We start from the raw sequence: 9,030 nt of genomic DNA on the forward strand, positions 1-9,030 counted from the left end.
AGTACAGTGGTGAAAATTTAAGAATAAACATGTTAGGACAAAAGCAGTTTCAGTTTGTCAGGATGTAAACCACAGAAACACCTTTCCAAGAGAAGTCAATAAATAACCTTCAGAGGAAATTATTGAGTTCTTAAAGTTGGTCATTTCCATTTGCTCATAAAATAATTGTTTGTGCTTACTAGGTTCACGGAGAATATACATGAGCAGGGATGGAAAAGAGAAGGAAGATAGGTCTGCGTAGCTGAATTAGTTCCTTAAAGAATTTAAACTCTGGTAGTAAACAAGAAGATTAGACTTGCCAGTGAAAGGCCATAAATCAGAACTGAAAGTTATACCTGCTGTAACAGAGATACAGTCAAAGAGGAATGACACCTGGGAGGAAGAAGAGATTATTTTGCCTCTGACTTCATTTTTCTTTCACAGTCATGACTCTGAAAACCGTAGCAAAGTCCATCCTATAAAATTATAGTTCTCAATTCACACGATTTAGAGAATTTTAGAATTCAAATATATTTTTAAGAGTTTGTGTTTAGAGGGCCGGGCGCGGTGGCTCAAGCCTGTAATCCCAGCACTTTGGGAGGCCGAGACGGGCGGATCACGAGGTCAGGAGATCGAGACCATCCTGGCTAACACGGTGAAACCCCGTCTCTACTAAGAAATACAAAAAACTAGCCGGGCGAGGTGGCGGGCGCCTGTAGTCCCAGCTACTCGGGAGGCTGAGGCCGGAGAATGGCGTGAACCCGGGGGGCGGAGCTTGCAGTGAGCTGAGATCCGGCCACTGCACTCCAGCCTGGGTGACAGAGCGAGACTCCGTCTCAAAAAAAAAAAAAAAAAAAAAAGAGTTTGTGTTTAGAACTTTTACATTTTACAGATGAAGAAACCTGTGCCCACAAAGATGAAATCAAGTTAGAGTAAGACCAAACCATGAAGTCATTTATTATGTTCTTCCTGCTTCACATGACCCATGAATTCTCTTTCTCTGAGTCAACTGGAAATACCCTTTATACATTGCATGTCTCTTCTATCAGAAGAAAACTTGCAAATTGCAAATGACAAATCTCTACAATAGTTTGGGCTTTAGGCTTTTCCATGGCCTTTTTCCTTTTGTTCTTTTCCACTCTATTTTTTCCTCCAGAGATTTTCATTTCTACCTAGACTACATGGCTTTTTTCACCTGTTAATCTGTTGCCTAATAAACAAACCCAGTTGACCCTGAGCCAATGGCTTCTTTCTTTCCTTCCTTTCTTCCTCCCTTTCTTCCTTCTGTCCTTCTTCCTTCCTTATTTCAATGTGGTTTCCTAAGACACTAGACTTAGACCTAGTATTCCTAGATTGACCAAAGGTCCCTGGTGTCCAATTGTGGAAAATGTCAGAAGGAGTTCTAAGCATAGTGGGCATCTCAGCAGGACTTGATGTAGACAGAGACCAATGAGTAGCAGGACTTGCCTAGTGCCTCAAAGATTCTTCACCCTTGGCCTAAAACTGAAGAAGGTGGGGAATCCCAAGAATCATTGAGATTGAAACTCCCAACAGTCTATATCAGCGTCAAAATTAAATAGAAAGAAAAAATAGAGGGGAAGGTAGGAAGGAAAAAAGGAAGAAAGGAAGGCAATATTTCTAACACACTTAAGCTATGGGCTGACATTCACGAACACTAAGCTTTATTTACACAGTGATGTAGTAATGATATTTTCTTTATACGTCATAAGAAAGATAGTTTTCATTCATAGCTACAGAGTAATTATTCTCAGCCCAAGTAAAAGTTTGATAGCTACCATTACTGAGCATCTGCTAGGAACTTTATCTACATTATTTTATTTTATCTCATCATCACGATGACTTTATAATCTTGGTTTTGTTATCCTTATTTTAGAGATGAAAACAGCGGGCTCAGAAAGTTCAAGTAATTTGCCCAAGATCACACAGATAGTAAGTGACAGAACCGGAATTAGGAACCATGTGTCAAACGCCACACCTATGCTCTGTCTCCTAATCTGCCCTGTGGCCTGAGACTGTGCACTGAGTCAAGGCACAGTGACTAAAAATCTTATCGGAAGTTGGGATATTTCAGTTTAACTCAATATTTGTTCCCATTGTTCTTCCTGCTTTCCCAGAGACTGACTTTCATGCAACTTTTATTCACATTTGTGTCTTCTATTTAGCAAATTCACTATCTAACCTTGGCCACAATCCCCTTTCAGATCTTGGCCTCCTGTCAACACTCTGCTATCGTCTGACACCCGCATCTTCACACCCCTCATCCTCATCCATCCCCATCTCCTACCCTGACCATCCTGGGTCTGCTTTTGTTATGCCTGTCTGACACTGAGTTGATAGGGCCACTGTGTGACTCAAAGGAGATAGTGAGTGTCAAGGCAGGCATTCAGAGAAGATTAAGATGGCTACAGGCTGCAGAGACCAGGGAAGGTTTCTGGAGAAGGAAGCTTGATGGGAAGAGATCGTTGGATTAAGTGGAAACGCGGAAGAAGACCATTATTTTTGGAAAGAAGAGGGTAAAAAAAACTGGAAAATGGAAATGCAGACATTAAGTAGTCCACACTGGGAGAAGAAGAGAATTGATCTTGATTATAGCAGGAGATTACTTTGGAAAAGTTAGGGGTTAACTGAATGGCTTGAATTTTTTTTTTTTTTTTTTTGAGAAGGAGTCTCCAACTGCCACCCAGGCTGGAGTGCAATGGTGTGATCTCGGCTCAGGGCAACATCCGCCTCCCGGGGGCTTGAATGTTTTAAAGTTAAATTTATCTCAAATGTTGTATAGTATGTTTAGGAATAGAAAAGAATGAAGGCAAAAAACAAACAAACAAAACAATAATTGTCACTACCAAATAGACAGGATCCAAAATGACCCCATGGATCTAAGCCACAATAACTAAGAGAATGACAATGACCACTAAAAGACACAGGAAATTCAAGAGGCAGACACTGGTTACAGACAAAGAACATGAGTTTTCATTTAGCCATGATGAGCCTGGGGTAATTTGGTAATGTTCCAGTGGAACCACCACGCAAGAAGTTAGAACTGCATGATCAGAATTGGTAAAATTGGTCTAGTGAGATTATCCACACAAAGGCAAGCTTTAATTCCATAAAAACAGTTGAACTACCCAAAGGAATAACAGAGACAAGATTAGAATTTATCAACACAACTCTGGCTGCTTTTATAGCCACGAAAATTTGTGTGTGTGTATGTGTGAGAGCTAAAGTTTTATGTGTTCATTTCTTGCATTTTAAGGACTCTTCAATGGCATCCTTGGCCTGAGACTCCTTGCCATAGTCCTTAACTACTACACAACTGCAACCAACCACTTTACGGGGCTTCCTCTCTCTGTCAGTTTTACAGAGGACTACCCATTCTCCTAGTTTCTTTTTTTTTCTTTCTTTCTTTTCTTTTTTTTTTTTTTGAGACGGAGTCTTCCTCTGTTGCCAGGCCAGAGCACAGTGGCACAATCTCTGCTCACTGCAACCTCTGCCTCCTGGGTTCAAGTGATTCTCCTGCCTCAGCCTCCTGAGTAACTGGCATTACAGGCACGCACCACCACGCCCAGTTAATTTTTTGTATTTTAGTAGAGATGGGGTTTCACCATGTTGGCCAGGATGATCTCGATCTACTGACCTCATGATCCGCCTGCCTCAGCCTCCCAAAGTGCTGGAATTACAGGTGTGAGCCACCGTGCCCAGCATTCCCTAGTTTCTTAGGCTCATCACAGTTGGATGGAAGCAGACAAAGATGGGCTTGGCACTTGTCTAAGGCTTTGGCAGTTTCATGAATTCCACATGCTAGACCACCATGGATGAGGCAGTTTTCAGCACCTCTTGTAAAGCAATATTGACATCCATTATACCTCCAGCACTCCACAGTCATGGTGGTGGATTATGGGTGAAACCAAATCTTGAATGCACCTGAGTCTCCACCTCCATGTGACTCAGTGGCAGGGAAAGAAGCCACAATTATTTACTGATGATTTATATATTCTAGAGATCAGAGTAGATAAAATTAATGTTTTCATTTCTAGAACAGACAAGCACACCTGGTTATTTTCTTAAAAACTTTAAAAAAAATATTAATTGTGGTAAAATGCACATATCATAAAATTTGCCATCTTAACCATTTTTAAGTGTACATTTCAGTGGTACAAAGTACATACAACCATCACCAACATCCATCTCCAGAAGACAATTCATCTTGCAAAATTGAAACTCTATACCAATTAAATAACTCCCCATTCCTCCCTCACATCCCTCTAACCATAGTAACCCCCTTTCTTTCTTTCTTTTTTTTTTTTTTTTTGAGTTGGAGATTCCCTCTGTCGCCCAGGCTGGAATGCAGTGGTGCGATCTCGGCTCACTGCAACCTCCGCCTCCTGGGTTCAAGCGATTCTCCTGCCTCAGCCTCCCAAGGAGCTGGGACTACAGGCATGTGCCACCATGCCTGGCTGATTTTTTGTATTTTTTAGTAGAGATGTGGTCTTGCCATGTTGGCCAGTCTGGTCTCGAACTCCTGACCTCAGGTGATTCACCCACCTCGGCCTCCCAAAGTGCTGAGATTACAGGCGTGAACCACTGTGCCCGGCCCCACAATCCAGTTTTAGAACATGTTCATCACCTCAGAAAAATACCTGTGCCAGTTTATGATCAACCCTTGCTACCAGCCCCAGCCCCAGGTCATAACTGATCTGTTTACTTCTCTATGGATTTGCCTGCACTCAATCAAATTCTACAAGTTATTTTAAAACTATCTTTTTAAAAAACTAGTATTTCATAGAATTGTAGATGGAAAAGTATGTCTCATAATCTCCCATCAGTTTTTGTGTGTTTTTAACAGATCTCTGTTCACAGATCCATCATTTCAGCATCATGTTTTATTTTTATTTTAATCTTTGTCAAAAGCAAATTTGAAAACTGATCTTATTGGTAAATGATACACTTAAATATGTTATTAGAATGTTAGTTATTCCTTAGAGTTGTATCTCTTATCACTGACTAATTTCCTTCTAAAATAAGGCATGACATTTCCACTAAGGCACCCAGGTGAGTTATGTGCCTGTCCTAATCAACAGCCACCTGTCATGATCTAAACAGGTTTCCAGGTTGTTTATATTCTCTGTTCCTCCCTCCCTAACCCAAGACTGAACCTCTTACTGTTCAGTGCCGATCACATGTACTCTGCACACACTACCACCTGCACTGAGTGGAATTCAGAGGCCTCAATTGAGCCTTGAATACACTGTAAGTGAATTCCTTAAGGCTTTGGCATGTGGAGGCCCACACCCATGGTTTCACACTGGGTTCCTTCCAAAGCAAGGTTTAAAAAAGAACAATGTGAAAGGTAAAACACACACACACATACACACACATAGAGAAGATTTAAAAAATAGCAGTGTTTTGTTTGGTCTTGATAAACAAATAATGTCTACCCAAGTACCTGAAACAATATAGAGACAGATTTTATCCCTGATTTTCTGAGGTGATGAGATCAAATTCTGAGCTATAGGTTTACTAAATAGGTCAACTTCAGATTAAGAGCTTTGTGTTTGGCTAGTCCACGTGACATGTATATGCTTTAGTGAGTTTCAATTGCGGATGATGCCTTTAATAGAGTGAAACCACTTAATTTTAGGGTTAAGAGTAAGACTTGAATCATACCATGCCAAAGCAAGATAACAATGTAAAAGGGTATTATTACAGTGCAGGTTATGTTTGTGGCTTGACAATGTACCCCACACCCCTATTATCTCTGTGTGTTCAACTCAAAGGATGCTAAGTAGGGAATGAACACATTTGTCTAGAAACCAAGGAGTCTCTAGGAAAATAAAATGCTCAAACCCCAACTCGAATGAGTTTCACCATTTTAAATGGTCTTGACTGAGATCAGTGGACAGGGAAGGGCCCCAAGGATATGCTTCCAAAGGAGGAACCAACCCATCGTAAGAGATGGGGTCAATGAGTCAGTAGTCTTGTCTCACCATCATTACATAAATAATTCCCAGGAGAGTTCTGGACACAGAGTATAACTGAGATAAACTGGCCTAGGTTCTCCGGCACTATGGATATGCTTTGATGAGGAGCTATGCCTGTTAATATGACAAGCAATCTTATTGAGTTCCAGGATAAAATGATAAGAGCAATCATAGCCAAGTATAACCCTATGGGGAGATTTCTCTACCTCCCTCCCCTCCACACTGGTCCTGAGGAATTACTGCCAAACGATTGCAGTGACAGGATATCAGGAGGCTGTAAAGCCCTGTGAGTCTGGCTTCTTCAGTTTTCTCTCTGTGAGGCCCTTGGCAGCAAACTTGGCAATGTTTCCACTCTGGACTGTCTACCAGGACATTTATTTAAAGAAGAGCTAAAAAAAAATTATAAAGGTTAAACATTATGACATAGGTTTTCTTTATGTTTAGGTTATAACTAGAAAGGAAATTCTACGCTTTGCAAAAGAGCAATTAACAATAGCATGAATTCTTATTCTATGCATCTTTGATGTAGCGGAGTGATCTGCAGGTGATAATGTAACTTGTATTGGAATTTTTACTGTATAGTAAAAAGTCTCCTATCCATGGAGTGGATAACTTGTGAAGAAGGAATAAAAGCTGTTCTACCGCCAACCCCAAGAAAGGGCAGTGGACCAAGTCTTGTGTTTCTAAAGCCCAAGCCCTTCTTAATGGTCCTTTAAGTTTCACTATGGGAAGAAAGAACAGAGGGTACCATTTCTATTTTAGAAGGATGAAGAAGGAAAGCAATCCAGACCTTGAGGGAATTCTAGAATTCAAAAAAAGAATAGTGATTGTCCTTTCTGAGAAAGGGAGATGCCTGGACGTGCTTTGGTTTGGTGGATGACAATAGAGGGGCATGGCTGTGCAGAGGGTTCTGAACTGTCAGAGAGCAAGTTGTATTATCCTTTTATGCCACTCTCCTTCAAAGTCCATGCTACTCAGCAGCAAACTGTATAAGTTGACGTGTTGTTAATCCCTGATGCCACAGGGCCAGAGGTACAATAGAAAATGTATGAATCCAGCAGAGCCCAGACAGTGAAAGCAGCAGTGAACAGGGATTCACCAGGACCCCGAGTCACTTGAGAGTGGAACCTGGCACACTATGTTGGGGTGCACAAGTCCCTAGGAGTCCAAATAACCCAGGAGAAGGGGTTGGGAGGTCAGGAGTGTGATCATGGAATTTCTTTAATTCTGCAAGTAAAGCTTAGAGTCATTTCCATTTTAATCTGAAAGTAAGAAATATGCCCTGCTGTTCATCACAGAGTGCAAAACACTTCCTACTTGTTATATAGTTGTTGCTGGGTTTTTTTTCCTTTTTTTTTTTTTTTTTTTTTTTTTGGCTTCTAACATACTAAGCATTCATACTTATTATATAAACCATAATGTTCATAATTGGGGTTTCACAAATATATTGGCATTTTTTCATCAATTATTAATTCAGTCAGTATCTAATAAAGAGAAACAGACAAACTACTGGGGCCCACCTACCCTGGAGCAGGTACTTAACATAATGAAGTCAGTTAAATTCTGCATTTGAGACATTAACAGTGAGCTGTGGCAGCACAGCATAGTGAAGGCCTAACCCAGGCAGGGGCTTCCTAAAGAGGTGACATTTGACTTGAACCTTGCTGCATGGGAAAGAGTTTGCTCTTTCTTTCATATCCAGTCTTTCAGTGAAGACACCACCAGCCAATGCAAATCTCTACCAGAAGCATATCTGTGAATTCCCCTTCCCTTAATCAGACAGGCACCATCTCGATCTCATCTTTCCTAGCTCTTCAAAACACTTTTGACCCCATTTATTTCAAGTGCCACATTAAGGTAAGAGTTTCAGCTGGGACTGGAATTTCTTACTCAAGGCAGCAACCCATTCATTGCCTTTAGTTCTTCTATCTCTTCCCAATTTCATGTACCTCCCACAGAATTAACCAGCCAGATCTGCAGTGCTAGGCCTCTTGAGCAAAACAGAAGAATCAAACATTTGTAGGTAGAGAAAAGGATCTGATAGGAAATACTTGTGGGTCTATCACATTCCTGGAACCCATTCATTTTACCCTTTTTTTTATTATGACTGCTAAACAGTCACAATTTTATTCAACCCATGTTTATTTAATATTCCTGGTAGATACTTTGGGCAGTGAAAGATGAGAAAGCTGGGAGCTATTAGAGTATAGTGGCTTAAAACATAGGCTCTGAAGCCAGGTTTAGGTTTAAATTCTAGATTATCCAACCCAGAGACTCTCACGTTTCCGGCCAACCTGCTTCCTCCAAACCAAAAAGAATGGGTCACTACATTACTCTTTAGGAGCTGCTACTTCTAATGAGAATGTAGCATACTTCTAACAGTGAAAAAAATAGATTAAGAACTGCTCAGATGATTCGCATAAAAGGCCCAATACATGCCTGGCACGTTGTAAGTATAAACAAATGACTCCTTTAGGTAAAGGAAATATAAATAGAAAATGTGGGTGTGTAGCTACTTTTTCCTATCTGGGATTTACTGGCTAGTATGAGTGTCATACACACGTTATACTAGTTACGCACATTTAAGACTCACGTCTTCTTCATCCTTATGCAAAAACACTTTACTACAATACCAGTTAATGATTTCTCATTTATAAAACTGTTCTGTCTTGTACATCTCAAAAAGTTAATTTTCCTCTAGTTTTTCATTCTAAATTCCCCCAAGCTATTCATTTTCAATATGAAGCTGCCGTAATTAAACTTTTTCTTAAAGAAGAAATAAACTTCTTTAGTCATGAGAACAGAGCTCAGTCCACATCAGAGGCAGTTATTGTGAATTCCTCCCTAAATTATTCAAACTGAGCATATGTCCAATTCAAACTGGTTTCACTCAAAAATGAAATCCTTACAGGACAGTAGAGAGTAAACATGAGAAGTATACCCCTGCTATTTTTTACCTCCCCTACAAATTGTTTCCATCCATGTCTGAAGTGCCAGTCTGTTTTCATGAATTTTAATTAAAACTGGCACCAGATTGCTGCTGGGGATAAGG

At 40.4% G+C, this 9,030-nt stretch overlaps 1 pseudogene; it reads right to left on the bottom strand.

Annotated features, from left to right (window-relative positions):
- Positions 1-3,234: 3,234 nt before the first annotated feature.
- On the bottom strand, positions 3,235-8,582 carry LOC112423004 (small ribosomal subunit protein eS12 pseudogene; annotated as a pseudogene).
- Positions 8,583-9,030: the final 448 nt, after the last annotated feature.

The sequence above is a fragment of the Macaca nemestrina genome, chromosome 14 (genome assembly GCF_043159975.1).
Source record: "Macaca nemestrina isolate mMacNem1 chromosome 14, mMacNem.hap1, whole genome shotgun sequence".
Classification (NCBI taxonomy): domain Eukaryota; kingdom Metazoa; phylum Chordata; class Mammalia; order Primates; family Cercopithecidae; genus Macaca; species Macaca nemestrina.